Here is a 17,371-nt window from a genome sequence, read left to right as displayed (position 1 = left end):
TCCTATAAATATCAATTAAGTCCATCTTGTTTAATGTATCATTTAAAGCTTGTGTTTCCTTATTTATTTTCATTTTGGATGATCTGTCCATTGGTGAAAGTGGGGTGTTAAAGTCCCCTACTATGATTGTGTTACTGTCGATTTCCCCTTTTATGGCTGTTAGTATTTGCCTTATGTATTGAGGTGCTCCTATGTTGGGTGCATAAATATTTACAATTGGTATACCTTCCTCTTGGATCGATCCCTTGATCATTATATAGTGTCCGTCTTTGTCTCTTGTAATTGTCTTTATTTTAAAGTCTATTTTGTCTGATATGAGAATTGCTACTCCAGCTTTCTTTTGATTTCCATTTGCATGGAATATCTTTTTCCATCCCCTCACTTTCAGTCTGTATGTGTCTCTAGGTCTGAAGTGGGTCTCTTGTAGACAGCATATATATGGGTCTTGTTTTTGTATCCATTCAGCCAGTCTGTGTCTTTTGGTGGGAGCATTTAATCCATTTACATTTAAGGTAATTATCGATATGTATGTTCCTATTCCCATTTTCTTAAATGTTTTGGGTTTGTTATTGTAGGTGTTTTCCTTCTCTTGTGTTTCTTGCCTAGAGAAGTTCCTTTAGCATTTGTTGTAAAGCTGGTTTGGTGGTGCTGAACTCTCTCAGCTTTTGCTTGTCTGTAAAGGTTTTAATTTCTCCATCAAATCTGAATGAGATCCTTGCTGGGTAGAGTAATCTTGGTTGTAGGTTTTTCTCCTTCATCACTTTAAGTATATCCTGCCACTCCCTTCTGGCTTGCAGCGTTTCTGCTGAAAGATCAGCTGTTACCCTTATGGGGATGCCCTTGTGTGTTATCTGTTGTTTTTCCCTTGCTGCTTTTAATATGTTTTCTTTATATTTAATTTTTGATAGTTTGATTAATATGTGTCTTGGTGTGTTTCTCCTTGGATTTATCCTGTATGGGACTCTCTGTGCTTCCAGGACTTGATTAACTATTTCCTTTCCCATATTAGGGAAGTTTTCAACTATAATCTCTTCAAATATTTTCTCAGTCCCTTTCTTTTTCTCTTCTTCTTCTGGGACCCCTATAATTCGAATGTTGGTGCGTTTAATGTTGTCCCAGAGGTCTCTGAGACTGTCCTCAGTTCTTTTCATTCTTTTTTCTTTATTCTGGTCTGCAGTAGTTATTTCCACCATTTTATCTTCCAGGTCACTTATCCGTTCTTCTGCCTCAGTTATTCTGCTATTGATCCCATCTAGAGTATTTTTAATTTCATTTATTGTGCTTGTCATCGTTTCTTGGTTCCTCTTTAGTTCTTCTACGTCCTTGTTAAATGTTTCTTGCATTTTGTCTATTCTATTTCCAAGACTTTGGATCATCCTTACTATCATTATTCTGAATTCTTTTTCAGGTAGACTACCTATTTCCTCTTCATTTGTTAGGTCTGGTGTGTTTTGACCCTGCTCCTTCATCTGCTGTGTGTTTTTCTGTCTTCTCATTTTGCTTATCTTACTGTGTTTGGGGTCTCCTTTTCACAGGCTGCAGGTTCGTAGTTCCCGTTGTTTTTGGTATCTGTCCCCAGTGGCTAAGGTTGGTTCAGTGGGTTGTGTAGGTTTCCTGGTGGAGGGAACTAGTGCCTGTGTTCTGGTGGATGAGGCTGGATGTTGTCTTTCTGGTGGGTTCGTCCACGTCTGGTGGTGTGTTTTGGGGTGTCTGTGGCCTTATTATGATTTTAGGCAGCCTCTCTGTTAATGGATGGGGCTGTGTTCCTCTCTTGCTAGTTGTTTGGCATAGGGTGTCCAGCACTGTAGCTTGCTGGTCGTTGAGTGAAGCTGGGTCTTGATGTTGAGATGGAGATCTGTGAGAGATTTTCGCCGTTTGGTATTACGTGGAGCTGGGAGGTCTCTTGTGGACCAGTGTCCTGAAGTTGGCTCTCCCACCTCAGAGGCACAGCCCTGATGCCTGGCTGGAGCACCAAGAGCCTTTCATCCACACGGCTCAGAATAAAAGGGAGAAAAAATGGAAAGAAAGAAAAAAAGAGGATAAAATAAAATAAAATAAAGCAATTATAATAAAAAATAAGAAAAAAAATTATTAAGAGTAAATTTATTAAGAAAAAAAATTTTTTTAATTTTTAAAAATAGATTTATTAATTTTTTATACTAAAAATAAGAAAAAAATTATTTAGAAAAAATTTATTAAGAAAAAAATCTTTTAATTTTTTAAAATAAAAAATATGAAAAAACTTATTAAAATTTTTTTTTTAAAAATAGAAAATAAGGAAAAAATTATTAAGAAAACATTTATTAGGGAAAAAAAAAATTTTTAAGCCAAAAAAAAAAAAAAAAAAAAAAAAACGGACGGACCTAACCCTAGGACTAACGGTGACAGCAAAGCTATACAGACAAAATCTCACCCAGAAGCATACACATCTACACTCACAAAAAAAAGGAAAAGGGGAAAAGTTAATATATCCTGCTCCCAAAGTCCATCTCCTAAATTTGGGATGATTCGTTGTCTATTCAGGTATTCAACAGATGCAGGCACATCAAGTTGTTTGTGGAGCTTTAATCCGCTGCTTCTGAGGCTGCTGGGAGAGATTTCCCTTTCTCTTCTTTGTTCGTACAGCTCCCGGGGTTCAGCTTTGGATTTGGACCCGCCTCTGCATGTAGGTCCCCTGAGGGCGTCTGTTCCCCGCCCAGACAGAACGGGGTTAAAGGAGCAGCTGATTCGGGGGCTCTGGCTCAGTCAGGCCGGGGGGAGGGAGCGGTACGGAGGAGGCGGGGCGAGCCTGCGGCGGCAGAAGCCAGTGTGATGTTGCAGCAGCCTGAGGCGCGCCGTGCGCTCTCCCGGGGAAGTTGTCCCCGGATTACGGGAGCCTGGCCCTGGCGGGCTGCACAGGCTCCCGGGAGGGGCGGTGTGGAGAATGACCTGTGCTTGCCCACAGGCTGTTTGGTGGCGGCAGCAGCAGCCTTAGCGTCTCATGCCCGTCTCTGGGGTCCGCGCTGATAGCCGCGGCTCGCGCCCGTCTCTGGAGTTCGTTTAAGTGGCGCTCTGAATCCCCTCTCCTTGCACGCCGCGAAACAAAGAGGCAAGAAAAAGTCTCCTGCCTCTTCGGCAGCTGCAGACTTTTTCTCGTGCACCCTCCCGGCTAGTTGTGGTGCGCTAGACCCTTCAGGCTGTGTTCACGCAGCCAACCCCAGTCCTCTCCCTGGGATCCGACCGAAGCCCGCGCCTCAGCTCCCAGCCCCCGCCTGCCCCGGCGGCTGAGCAGACAAGCCTCTCCGGCTGGTGAGTGCTGCTCGGCGCCGAGCCTCTGTGCGGGAATCTCTCCGTTTTTCCCTCTGCGTCCCTGTTGCTGTGGGATCCGCGCTGATAGCCGCGGCTCGCGCCCGTCTCTGGAGCTCGTTTAGGCGGCGCTCTGAATCCCCTCTCCTTGCGCGCCGCGAAACAAAGAGGCAAGAAAAATTCTCTTGCCTCTTTGGCAGCTGCAGTCTTTTTCCCGGACTCCCTCCCAGCCAGCACCGAAGCCCGAGCCCCAGCTCCCAGGCCCCGCCCGCCCCGGCGGCTGAGCAGACAAGCCTCTCGGGCTGGTGAGTGCTGGTCGGCACCGCTCCTCTGTGCGGGAATCTCCGCTTTGCCCTCCGCACCACTGTGGCTGCGCTCTCCTCCGTGGCTCCGAAGCTTCCCCCCTCTGCTACCCGCAGTCTCTGCCCACGAAGGGGCTTCCTAGTGTGTGGAAACCTTTCCTCCTTCACAGCTCCCTCCCACTGGTGCAGGTCCCGTCCCTATTCTTTTGTCTCTGTTATTTCTTTTTTCTTTTGCCCTACCCAAGTACGTGGGGATTTTCTTGCCTTTTGGGAGGTCTGACGTCTTCTGCCAGCGTTCAGTGGGTGTTCTGTAGGAGCAGTTCCACGTGTAGATGTATTTCTCATGTATCTGTGGGGAGGAAGGTGATCTCCGCGTCTTACTCTTCCGCCATCTTGCCCCTCCCTCTGTGGTTAATTTTTATTTCTTTAATCCTTCAAAAGAATGACACTCAGTGGAAATGAAAAGTAGTGCAAAAGTTTAAAAGAAAATTATTTCCAATAAAACCTAAGAACTCCCCTCATTCTGGGTAAGGTTTCATGATGCTGCAGTTAAAAATATAGCTTCTTTATATAGAATATCTTATGTCAACTGTTGACCTGACTCTTAAAGTACACATCTATACCCTCAAACTCACCCGAGGTCATACAAAAGAATGAACATATTACAATAGGAAATATGTTAAGTTTATGATCCTATTAAATGGGACATCAGATCGTGTCCCTCCCCTATAGTTTGTAAACCCAACCAGGACCTAATCACAGGAGGCCTTGTAGGCCACAGAGAAGGACTCAGGATAGAATCCACTCTCATCTCCCCTGACTCTGCCCCACACTCTTGCCTCCAGCTTTCCTGCTCCCTGGCGGTTACTAGATTATGTCAGACAAGCTCCCGCCTCAGGGCCCTGGCATTTTTTGTCCCTCCTGCCTGGAATTCTCTCCTTTCCTCCCTCTATTCTGTATTTGACTGAAATGTCATCTGCTCAGAAGGGCCTTCCCCAAGTTCCCAACCTAAAATAGAGCCCCGTTTCCTCCTATCCCTTAAACTTGCCTTATTTTTCTTCATAGGGCTCACGATCACCTGTCATCATATTATAGACTTATTTGTTTGTCTGTACCTTCCACTAGCAAGTAAGTGTCCGAGGACAGGGCCATTGTCTTTGGCACTTAGAACAGTGCCTGGCATCTCAGGGGTGCTCAAAAACACTGAGTGAATGAATGAGTGACCATATTTCTTTAGAATCTAGACCTTTCTCTGGGCCAGGTACTACACTAAATGCTTCACTTGTAGCATCTTTAGTCCTCATAACAACTCTATGATGTAGATGCTACTATTTTCCTGATATGTAGATGGTGGAACTGAGGCACAGGTGGGCAAAGTAACTTGACCAAGGTTGCACAGCTAACAAGTCACAGGCCTAACTTGAGCCCAGAGCCCATGCTCTTAAATATTAAGTCAACCCTTTAGATACTCCCAGGGGTCCCCCCACCCCCAGAGCAGCTTCATTGTGTGCTCTCCCCAGAGCCTGCACCCCAGGATGCTGTCTTAGAGCAGTGCTGTCCAATAGCAACAGAATGTGAGCTACACATGTCCTTTTACATTTTCCAGAAGCCACGTTAAGGACAGATTAAATTAATGTTAATAATATGTTATATTTACCCAATATATCCAAATTTAATCATATCTTTCTAATATGAAAAATTCCTGATATAAAAATTATACAAATATAAAAAATGAACGTGATATTGTATATTCTTTGTTTAGAGTAAGTCTTTGAAGGCCGGTAGATATTTTATACTTTCTGCCCATCTCCATTCAGACTAGCCACGTTTTTTAGTGCTCATTAACCATGGGTGGGTGGTGGCTACTATGCTGGACATTGCACTTGTGAAAAGGGGTTGATCTCTGGAGTTACGGAGATCTGGTTCCAATCCTGCACTTACTGTGTGACTTTTTCCCAGCTGTTAAACTGGGGTTCTGATATCTACGCCACGGGACTGAAGTGAAGATTAAATGAGTTTTCCATACGTAAGGCTGCACACCCCTAGCACAGGAGCTGGCCAATCAATGCTCTGGACAGATGGCTTTCCCTCCCACCCAGAAAAGAGAAGCTTCTGAGCACAGCCTTCAGGGCCTCTCTCCTCACTCCAGTTGAGCCCTTTGAGCCAGTGCCTCTGCTTCTACTGTCTGCCAGGGGTGGGGAGGTCTCCAGTGGGAGGGACAGAGTGGGGCAGGGGGGGCCCCTGGCTCGAGGCCTTCTCCCCTGGACCATCCACCTGAGCTTTGGAGAATAGGTGAGCCTCCTAGGCCCCTTGCAGGGCACATTTATAGGGCTCTGCGTATCCCCAGGGGTCTCTTCCTGGACAAAATAACCCTTAAATCCCCAAGGTGAGCAATCAGCTATCTCTCCTATCAGCGGAAGAGAAAGTTTCCATCTCCCTACTGAGAAAAATCCAAGACTCTGAGCATCTTTGGGCTGGAAGGGAGTTTAAAGAGGCATTACTTCAACCTGTTGTTTTACAAAGGAAGAAACTGTGGTCTAGAGAGCAGATACAGCTTGCTCAGGCACACTCAGTGATGGTACAGGCTTAAAACTAGACCTTTGTATTTACAGTCTGTCTGAACACATGTAGAGATGGAGCTATAGAGATTTCCCTATGTGGGCAGCTGACACCTCTGTATGGGATACATTCATCTTTGTCTTTTCACAATCTGCATTTCATTCTCAGCACTGGAAACTCGGGAGAAGCAGGGTAGTGTGAAGTAGTCTGTATTCCCAATAGCCTTCAACTGTGTTTTCTTGCCAGTTTTCAACTCTTGATCTTTTGGTGCCACATAGAACTTGAACGTAATTCACGTTAGCCTATATGTGAGTAACTGAAGTAAACCATAACTTATTTGACCATCAGTTTCATAGCATTAAAATACAACATTAAAGATGTCATCTCTGTTTTTGATGAGAGGCTCTGCTTCAGGTACCAGACTTTTACCCATTAGCCTAAGGATTTTTTTGGATTGTAATCTCAGCTTACATACAAAGCAAACGGAACACAGTTCTATCAACTTCAGTGCCTTTTAAATGGTGGAAAGGAAAAAACATAATGACCCCATTAGGCTGTTAAATGTGCTGAACCCCGACAAATTCTCACCGTCACGATCCTTGAGTATTTGTCTATAATCCCTCAGCAAATATACCTCTTATTCAACTACAGAGTTGTAGACACTCCAGACACAAGTGCCATTAATTAAATAACACACTCAGCAAACTCTCAGAGCCATTAATTATCAAAGGTAGCCTGTTCCACGCTTGGCTCGAAAATTCTATTATAACAGGAGAGCACAATTAGAGCGAAGGAATATGCTGGAGGAAGGTCACCCTCAAAAGCACGATAAGAAGAAGCTGCCAGACAAAGTAAATGACAAAGCACGCAGACCTCTTAGCTTTTCCTTTGCCCCTTGGAGGATTTGAAGGAAGGGAAAGTGTTTCCCATTGTAGGGACTTTCTTTCTCAAAATTAGTTTCGTTCGTGGAAGACGGAAGGAAATATAGAGTAATCCTTTTTCATTTCCACTGAGTCTTGGGGAAAAGTAATATCAGCTAAAGGTTTAGAGACAAATAAAGGCTGTTCTTCATCAACTCCATCAGAACGAGGAAGCCTTTTAGGGAGAGTCTCTGAGAGGCACGGATACAGGGAAGTGAATGTCCATGGACCAAACAGGGAAAACAGAAGCCTTAGTGCCTTCAAGTGGGACACGAGAACACACCCACGGCGAAGCACGAGTTGCCTAGGGGTGGCTTTGCTCTGCTCCGCCTCCTCACTCCCAACACCAAGCCTCAAAGCCTGTGTAGCTTCATTTGCCAGGACACGAGGGGATCAAAGAGGAGATAAGCCCTGCCAGGCTGCGGTAAACCACTCACAGCCACAAGCGCTGGCATCATCTTTCTTGCATGGTCACTATTCTTTGTGTTTGATTTATCCCTTCAAAGAGAAGAGTGACAATGCTGAGTCTGTGGCCACTCCATAAAGGACAGCCCCGGGGTGAGTCCCGACCTCGCCTCAGGGCAGAGGTCTGCATCTCCCCTCCTGAGGGGAGCTGGCCACATGGTGCCCGGAGCTGTTTTCTGTGCCCCCCTCAAGGTGACAAATGCGGAGGATTGGGAAACAGACCCTGTTTAAAAGGAAGTTAAAGGGCTTCCCTGGTGGTGCAGTGGTTGAGAATCTGCCTGCCGATGCAGGGGACACGGGTTCGAGCCCTGGTCTGGGAAGATCCCACATGCCGCGGAGCAACTAGGCCCGTGAGCCACAACTACTGAGCCTGCGCGTCTGGAGCCTGTGCTCCACAACAAGAGAGGCCGCGACAGTGAGAGGCCCGCGCACCGCGATGAAGAGTGGCCCCCGCTTGCCGCAACTGGAGAAAGCCCTCGCACAGAAACGAAGACCCAACACAGCCAAAAATAAATAAATAAATAATTAATTAATTAATTAAAAAGCTCTTAAAAAAAATAAAGAGGAAGTTAAGTAACACCCTCTCATAGTAGGAAGTTGTGTTATTAATCCGCATGTGTAACCAGCCACAGAGGAACAGTTTTGAGTGAGAAAAAGTGCTGGGAAGTTGCCCTGCTCTCTTGAGCCCATCCTCACATCACTGGGTTTCTGGCCACTGCACTTGGGGAAGGGTAACCCCTTCCTGGCTGTAAATGGAAGGATAATTGCATCGCCTCGGTTACTAATCAGAGTGGCTCTCTGATCCTTGCCATTTCTTCTCCCCCAGCTTCTTTTTTACCCACGTACTGTAAGAGATTGCCATCAGCAGCTTTTGTGGTCCAATTTCTGAGACCAGTTTATTAAGAAAAAAGCTGAAAAGCAGGGGTCAGGGGTGCCTGCCCTTAGAAAATGGCTCACCTTGCTTTTGGTGTGAGCAAAATGACTTTCCATGGCTGTCTGCCTGTATCTCGAGCCTGCTACAAACCAAGAGTTACTTTTTAAAAAAAAAGAGAGAGCTATTACAGAGGAATTTTATGTTAGGGTCTCACAGCTTTGTTTTGTGGGCGAGTGTAGTTACTTTGTTTTAAAACCATTTCTGTGTCAGCTTTGGGATGGATGCAAAACAAGTTAATTTATTCATCCTTGTGGGCAAGAGGCACTACTTTTGATGGACAATACTTTTGTCCTGTACGTGTGGCTCTGCTAAGACGGCAGAGGACAGGCCACCTTAGTAGAAGTTGAATATTTGCCACTGAAGTCTGCTGAAACCTGTCTCCACCAACTGAATTGCTTTGGGCCTTTGGAGCATTTTACGGGGAGCACACTCTGGAATTGAATGAAGAGGGAGACAAGCTTGGAGGCTTCACCTTCACACTTAATAATTCCCTGCCAGCCCAGGCCACACTCCAGATGGTTAGAGCAGAATCTCTAGGGCTGGGGTGAAGGCTTGGCATTGTTTAGACCTCCCCAGGGGGTCTAAACCACAAAGCAGCCTAGGTGAGAAATACTACTTTAAAGAAACAGGAAGGCAGATTGCGTTTTTATGGTCCCAAAAGTTCCTTTGACACTCTACCAAGGTAGATTACCTGGGGTCAGCTCCCACCCAGGTTCATCTTTAGAATGAGAGACAGTGATCTGTTTTCTTAGCTTCAAGACAGAAGGGGCCTCATCCCCTGGGCCTCTAGGATGTAGGAGGGAAGGGGTTAATAGGGAAGAGTCTCCTTCATTGACACAGTAAGAAGAGGTTCCCTTGAATATACGCAGAGGGTGGTTGGAACTGTTGGAAACAGAGGACTCTGCCCCATTTTTTTGTGGAGAGAGACTTTATGGAAGCCTGATGATGCCCGCATGTTTAAGGAAACATTGGCGTGGTTCAGTTCAGACCCCGGCTGGGATCCCCCGGCCCCCTGCTTTCACCCTGTACTTACTCAGGCAGGACAACAAACTGCAAATCGACTCCAAAGACTTTCCTGAAGGTTTCAGGGAGAGATGGGCGAAAGGATTACAGCCCACACAGCAGATCTTACTCAAAACTTACTTACATCTTCTCCATCGGACTGTTTTATTTTCCTTCCTAATTCAAAGCTCCCCTCTCCCAAAATCTCTTCTACCCTGCAGAGCCACTGGGACCTCCCTTCTGTCTCCATTTCCTGCTCTGTAAAGCCAGCCCCTGCTCTGAGCTTCGCGATGCCACCTGTTCCTCCTCCAGCGTGGCCTTGCAGGGGGAGGGGACAGTCCCAGCTCATCTTCACTGTGTTCCTTAGGAACACAGAAATACTTGAAAAGCACGTGTTCAGGGGGATCAGTCAAACCTCGGACATTGTGGGCTTCTGTTTCCAGAACTCCAAAAGCCCACATTTTCTGGACTGCTCACCTGGCACCCGATTATCTACCGCCTTGCCTCACCCTGTGTGATGGGTTTCCCCAAATGGGCTGGAAGCACCTCGAGGATCTCATTATTCAGCCCTTTGCACCCTCCTTAGAGCCTTCTTCATGCTTCAGTAAATACATGTGTTGATACGCCCACATAGCATTGAAAACACCACTGCCTAGAGGTGAGATCAAAGGGAAGTGGAGACACGAAGGGCACGAAGTACATGTAGTCCAACCAGAAGATGGCAAGGTGAGTCCGTTGCCCAGATTTGCCCTCTTGGATAATGAGGCCGAATCTCCCCCTGTGTAGCTGAGCGCTGACTTTCACTTGCTTTGGCGCTCGTGGGCCTCTGCTGCCTGGTGGCCTCTGCCTGGCAGTGCAACACAGAGAGTAAGTAGTGATGAGGACAGCAACGGAGGCTCACACTGGTGGGTCCTTCTGATGCGGTAGGCACGGCTCTGAGCGCTTTACATGCGTTAACCCCCTCAGTCCTTCCCGCAGCCCCAACCCTGCACGTCTTACGTCACCCACTTACACACACACAGCCAGTAAATGACGAGGCTGGGCTTCCGCCTCAAGGCTCAAAGTCCGACATGTTCACTCGCTGTGCTCTGGCAATGAAAAGCGGACTCTGCCTCCCACAAGCTTCCAGGCTAGTTGGAGAGAAGGAACTGCTGAAGACAGAGCCTTAAGTAGCCAGGCGGACAGCTTGAATGCCAAGGCCGTGTGAGGCATGCTTTGCAGAAGCATCGGAAGCAGACTGACAGAAGGCCTGCTCAGGAATGGACGCACAGGCATCCAGGGAGATTCAGAAATTACAGGGCTGGTGTCGGGAAGGGCGGGTGAAGGAAATAACACAGGGCCACGGTGTTCAAAAGACCAAAAATAAAACCGAGGGAAGCTTCTCCTAGGACATAAATCTGCCCTCGACAGGTGAGGCGGAGGAAAAGAAAGGGCACATCCATTCTCAGGCCTGCACAGGTGCCTCTGACTCAGAGTCAATAATCGTTCAAGGACAAGGGCAATGACGAATGATCGGGAGATGACGCACGTGTGCAAGCAAGATGGGTGGTGCTGGGAGCAAGAGGGGAAGATCCCCGCGCCACACAGGAATGAGACAGGCCCCCTTGTGCAGGGGGTGGGGAGGATGCAAATTGACTGGTACCTACCCCCTACTTTCCACGCCTCACTTACAGACATCAGTGGACCTGGGGAGGCGGGGAGGGGATCCTGAACCGAAGCGTGAAGGCTGAAGCAGAAGTGAGTTGGTTTCTGTGTTCTGGATCCTGGAAGGGAGCAGATGTAATTCCAAAGGGATGCTCTGCCTGCCCTTTGCTCTCTGGCCTTCTTATGAACTTATAGTAAAAGTATAGTGCTAGACTCACTAAAAACTCACTCCATGAACCAGAGGCTGAAGTGTGTGCCCGTGTGTCCTCACCCAGTGGGGCTGAATGGGCCCGTATTGAGGTATTAAGCATATCCTTGAACTACACACCAGAACGAGCAGGAAGCTGGGTCTTTGCACCTTGGCCTCCCAGGTCTGTGTCCACAGTGTTGCACTCAAAGCCATAAAGAGCGAACAGTAAGTGAAGAGCCATGTAAATCTTCACTGAAGTCTCTGGAAAACCCTGAAGGAAAGTCCATTTGTGCTTCACCACGGTGGTTCTCAAAATCTCTTCATATATCACACCCATGGTAGCTGGCCCTAATATCTCCTAAGAGCCCTTTCTTTCAACCTCCCCCGAATTGTATGAAATCTAGCCTGGAAAATTCTGCTCTTTCACCCCCTCCTATTTAATTTTCCCTTTCCTGGAATGGTCTGCCCTTGTAATGTCCTCCAAGCAAGTTAGCCCCAGCTAATCCAGCTCCTGACCACACCCACGTTACTAATCCCAGTAAGTAAGGCCCGGAAGCCAAGGCTCCGACAGGTTCTCCTTTGGGGTAAAGAGAGGGTATCAGAGCTATGAAATACATTTCTATGAGCTAGGAATTATCTTTTTTTTTTTTTCCCCCACAAATAAGATTAAAGGGCTTCCCCCACTTTCCTATTTTATAAGTAGAAATCCTTTGTTTTAGGCCTGGCCTAAATCCTTCAGGTAACTTGGCCTTGAAGCAAAGCTGATTCTGCATGCTACATACTAGCTCAAGAATTTCCCCGATCCAGGGGCGGGTGCCTCAGACTCATATGGAAGCTTGCTAACAAGCACAGATTCTTGGCCTTCTCTCCACACCTGCTAATTCAGAATGTGGAGGACAGGCTGGAGAAATCTGTGTTTTTCTTACAAGCTTACCAGGCACTTCTGACAATGTCTGTGTTTGAGAATCTATTCTTATCTAATTGAAGGTCTGAATTGGCTTCATTTTGTATATAAAACTTGCGTCCTTAAAACAGATTAAGAGACCATGCGGTTGACCTCTGGGGCCTAGGCTGTGGGCAGAAGCCACAGAACAGTGGAGATCCAGGAAGTACGGGCATCAGCAGGGCTGGAATCCACCTATGTCACGCCACCGGCCCACATCTATATGGCTTCGTGTAACATGTTAATGGCAATCTAAGAGATCGGCAGTAAGCAAATTTACATTTTGTTTATTGCCGTGATTCAAAAAAAATGCTATTTGTTCTAACTAAATGTCTGGTTTATGTTCTGTCATTTCCAGGCACCAAAGGAACTCAAACAAATCCCAAGGCATAAGGAAATGGGCCTCGTGCTTAGGACCCTGCGGCACTGAAAATGAAGCTAAGCAGCCTTTATTACATCCTTCAATTCGACACAACCTTTTGCAAAGCATTTTATTATGCTTGTGGAAGCAATCGGGGTTATGTTTCAATCACAATGACTGACAGGCTGCCTTCAAAACGACGGCACCCGTGGCCCTTCCACACTTCCTTGGCTATGTACTTAGAATAGAACCTTTTCTAAATTGTCCCTTGGCCTGGATGGAAATAAAATGATAGTTAAAATATTTAGCTTGCATGTTGGCTAACTTAAAAATTGACATTTGGGGTCCTCTGAAAGGCACAACTGAGGATGTTGATCTCTCAGATCTCCTGTGCCTCCTGCAAACCAAAGGTTTGTTAAGGCTGAGAGAAGATTTACAGAGTTTCCTTCGTGGTAGGTAAGATAATAGAATGAGAAATGTCCACCTTTTCCTCGGTTATATTCTCCTCCTGCCTTGGGTGCAGAGAGGCAGAGCTGAAAGAGCTTAAGATGGCAAAATTAGCTTCAGGAAACTAATAAACATGTAATGTGCTGATTGGACACCGTTCTGGGCTGCTGGAGTGGTAGGAATGTAAGGAAAAGAATGGGGAAGCTCTGAAAATTGGTTGAGGAAGCATGCCCCTTGCCCGTAACAGTCAATTTCTTTAAGGAAGGATGACAGAAGTAGGCTCTTTCTTTCCTCTGGTAGATTAATAAAACAGGGGATTCGAGTTATAGAGGAAAAAATAAAACACGCCAAGAGCACTGCTACAAAGAGCCCAAAGCAGGACTTTTCTTTTTCACAAAAAGCCTCCTTGAGAGTCTCTTTTGGCTTATGGGCTACTCCCTGACCCCAGCACCATCTCCAACATAGGGTGTGTTAGTTCCCTGTGACTGCTGTAACAAATCACCACAAACTAGGTGGCTTAAAACAACAGAAGTGTGTCCTCCCCCACTTCTGGAGGCCAGATGTCCACAATCCTGCCAGGCTGGGCTCCCTGCAGAGGCTCTGGGGGAATCTCTCCTCACTGCTGGTGGCTACTGGCAATCCTGGAGTTCCTTAGCTTCATCCTAATCTCGGCCTCTCTCTTCACACTCCTCCTTTTCTCTCTGTGTGTCTCTCCTCTGTGCATCTCTTATAAGGACACTTGTTATTGGATTTAGGGCCCACTCAGATAATCCATATCCAAGATACCATTTACAGATTCTAGGGATTTGACATGGACATAGCTTTTACGGAGGGGCCACCATTCAACCCACTGCTTTGACTGTTTTTCTGATACAGGATATGCCAACAGACTAAGCATGACTGAACTGCATCTGGTTTCCAATCTTCTTGTATGTCCTTGCCAAAGCCTGAATTATGCATTGTTGGCAATGCCTTCTTGAGACCGGGAAGCCTTCCGGTTCCCAAGCCTAGCTGAAAGTAAAAAGCACTGCAATCTGAACTGGATGTGTTCAGAAGATAAAACGCCAGTGAGGGAAGATGGCAAATACTGGTAATTTCCCCCAGCTCAAGGGTTGCCGATTTGCGGTCCAAAGAAGAGCCCTAAAAATACCAATTTCTTTTATCCCCAGCAGGTCAAACACTGATTCCAGCTCAGTTTCGATAGCAAATGTCACCAGAAGCCCTGGCCCTTGCCTTCAGGGCTAATTCCACATTTCACTCATTGGCTTTTGGTCAAAGAAGTAAACAAACAGTTACTGATGAGACAGTTAGCTGAGCCATACTGGAAGCCTACTTGCAGTTTTGTTTTCCGTTTTGCAATTAAAACCCTACAGGAGCCTCATTTCTGCCTGTCCTCCCATGGATCTCCTCAGTTCAGTGTCCTCCCGTAACCCTGCCATGGTTGGGAGGCTGTGGAGGCCATGGGTGAGAAGGGCAGCCCTGAAGCTTGACCTCCAGGCCAGCCCCACGAGCCCAAGCTTAGCTGGAAGGCACAATTACCCAACAGGGACTGTTTACAGTGCCTTTTAAGAGGTGTTTCAAGAACTAACAAAGCTTACCCATACTAATAGGGAAAAACCGACTGTGACTCCATTTGCCAAAGTGGGTCTGCTCTGCATGGAGATACTACAAAAGGCAATGGAGAACAACACTTAGGTCAGAACAGTGTCCCTGGTGGTAGCCTTCTTTTTCTCTCTGATTTCTTCTTGGGCACAAATACCCACTAGGCTGCTGCTGTTTTGCTCAAGAGCTGGAGAGTTGCTCATTTTACAGTAAACAGTGGATCATTGCATGTGTATATGGGGTCCATTTCCAGTGCTGTGCTCGTCAGTGCAGCAGGCACTCTCTATGTTGACAGCATTCCAAAGGAAGGCATCTTCTGATGACCCCTGAGTACTCACTTTCCAAACTCTAAGCCCATTCCTTATCTTTACTGTTCCACCTGCCATCAAAATCCAAAAGGTGGAAGAGAACGATACTCTATTTTTGGCAAGGAGCTTGAAAGGACCTTTCCCCATGATTGTCTTCACCACAGCTGACCCCAAATTATAGAAGAATACTTCTCGGACCCCATCAGTTCTTTCAGATTGTGAGAAGGAGCTGTGTGTCTCATTGAATGAACATAAACCTGTCCCGTCCATCCTTCTCTGTGTCCAAGCTTGCAACCAAGGTCTGGGCAAGGACTTACTTTTTACGATGGTCTGTATTTGTTGGGTATGCTTGCACGACTTGCTGGTGAAAGAAGGAAACTAACTTTTGGTGTGTATTTATTGTAGATACATTTGCAAATGCTATTTAATCCAAACAAGATCCCTATAGAACATAGATGCAAATTTAGGCTCAGAAAGGTTAGGTAACTTGCTCAGGGTCACAAAGTTGATAGTAGGTGGGTTTGGGATCAACTCAGGTCTGATTCCCAAAACCTATGCTCTTTGGAGAAGAATTGACAACCAAGGACTTTCAGCAAATATAATAAATACCATTTCCAATTTCTCTCCTTTCTTGAGTTGGCAGGTTGGTCCTTTGTACTGATGTTCAAAGGGGAAGGGGGAGGGGTAGTTAAGGGAAGGCAGGGAATATCCAAACATTCTCAAGATGAGAGCATCCCTTTAATCATATAAATGAAGGCAACAAATGGCATTTCTATAACTTAATAACATATGGGAAGGGTATTACTAAAAATGCTTCCTATGACTATGCGGGAAATGGGTTAACCAAAAGGTCAATGACTACCTACTGTAGAAATAAAACAACATAAACTGATTGACATGTAATTACTTAGTTACAGGGATTGAAAATGTGTCAGTCCCACTTGGAACCACCCCCCCCCCCAAGCCTGGCCACACACTTGCAGCTCACTTCAGTTCTAAGATCATTCTGACCACCTACTACGCATGGGACTTGAAGGCTATGGACTCAGCGCCCAAAGCGGGGCGGCCCCTAAGGTAAAGCTGCAAAGTGGAGCAAGTGTGGGGTGCAGAGGGCAGAGTGGCAGGGCCAGACGCTCAGCAAGGACACAGCCCCAATTCTAGGCACCTGGAAGGTTTCTTTCTGAATCGATTTTTCTTTCTCCTCCTCATCATCATGATAGATACCACTTACAGTACATCCTTGTACCAAGAATTATGCTAGGCATTTTCAAAGCGTTATTTCATATAAGCCTCACAAAAATCAACCAATCTTCCTTCTTTCCTTCCTCCCTTCCTTTTTATTTTTACTTAACAAATACTTATTCGACACCTATTGTGTGCCAAGTACTGTATGTACAGGTGCCGGTGCGACAATGCTGAGCAGAAACAGCTGGAAGGAACTGTTATCCTCCTTCTGTAGAGGGGAGTGAGCCTGAAGGTTAGAGAGTTTGTGACTTGCTCAAGGCCACACACTTAAGAATGAGTGTCCCGGGCTTCCCTGGTGGCGCAGTGGTTGAGAATCTGCCTGCCAATGCAGGGGACACGGGTTCGAGCCCTGGTCTGGGAGGATCCCACATGCCGTGGAACAACTAGGCCCGTGAGCCACAACTACTGAGCCTGCGCGTCTGGAGCCTGTGCTCTGCAACAAGAGGGGCCGCGATAGTGAGAGGCCCGCGCACCGCGATGAAGAGTGGCCCCCGCTTGCCACAACTAGAGAAAGCCCTCGCACAGAAACGAAGACCCAACACAGCCATAAATAAATAAATAAATAAATGCAAAGTTAAAAAAAAAAAAAAGAAAGAAAAGAATGGGTGTCCCTGTACTGAAGCCTGGGGCTCCTTTCCCTGAGCCGAGCTGTCTCGCAGAAGTCAGGGGGAGGGGCCACAGTGGATGCCCTAAGACCATCTCCTGCTCTTCCCTGCAGACCAGGCCCAGGAAACCCACCTACTTTCTCCAGATCAAAATGAGCTGGGGAAACTCAATGTAGGCTACTAAGGTTCAGTCTCTGTCAAGTCAAAGAGCATTTACTAAGTATCCTCTGTGTGTCCATCCTAGGGGGACCCTGAGAGCAACTAGGGCATTCCTGTACTCTTATTCCACCTGGAAGTGCCCCACTGTCCCCTCACACGTTGGACAATATAGCAGCAGTTTGGCCGCTCTCTGTGTATTCTGCCCAGTCACCCTGGCTGGGGGTGACCATATCCCTCTCCCACACTGTTCCTAAGGAAGGCTCTGGAATAATACTCCCAGCTCCTAAATGAGCCCCATGCTGCTGGTCCAAGGTCATACTTTAGTAAACAGACTTCCCATCCAGATTGCTCAGGTCTTGTTTACCCATCTTTCTGATTTTCTCTCCTGCCCCTCCCCTCT

The 17,371-nt window shown here is 46.6% G+C and overlaps 1 protein-coding gene across 17 annotated transcripts in view; it reads left to right on the top strand.

Annotated features, from left to right (window-relative positions):
* FHIT (fragile histidine triad diadenosine triphosphatase) overlaps positions 1–12,894 on the top strand; it is a 1,499,836-nt gene extending 1,486,942 nt beyond the window's left edge. For 16 of the 17 annotated variants that reach the window (XM_061195478.1, XM_061195467.1, XM_061195479.1 and 13 more), the window contains one exon: positions 12,603–12,894. The gene's annotated coding sequence lies outside the window, so the exon portion shown is untranslated. Of the gene's footprint in view, positions 1–12,336; positions 12,364–12,602 lie in introns of those variants that run through there. The other variant, XM_061195465.1, reaches the window with a different exon arrangement.
* Positions 12,895–17,371: the final 4,477 nt, after the last annotated feature.

Source organism: Eubalaena glacialis, chromosome 7 (genome assembly GCF_028564815.1).
Source record: "Eubalaena glacialis isolate mEubGla1 chromosome 7, mEubGla1.1.hap2.+ XY, whole genome shotgun sequence".
Classification (NCBI taxonomy): Eukaryota; Metazoa; Chordata; class Mammalia; order Artiodactyla; family Balaenidae; genus Eubalaena; species Eubalaena glacialis.
This window is presented reverse-complemented; position numbering and strand designations above follow the sequence as displayed.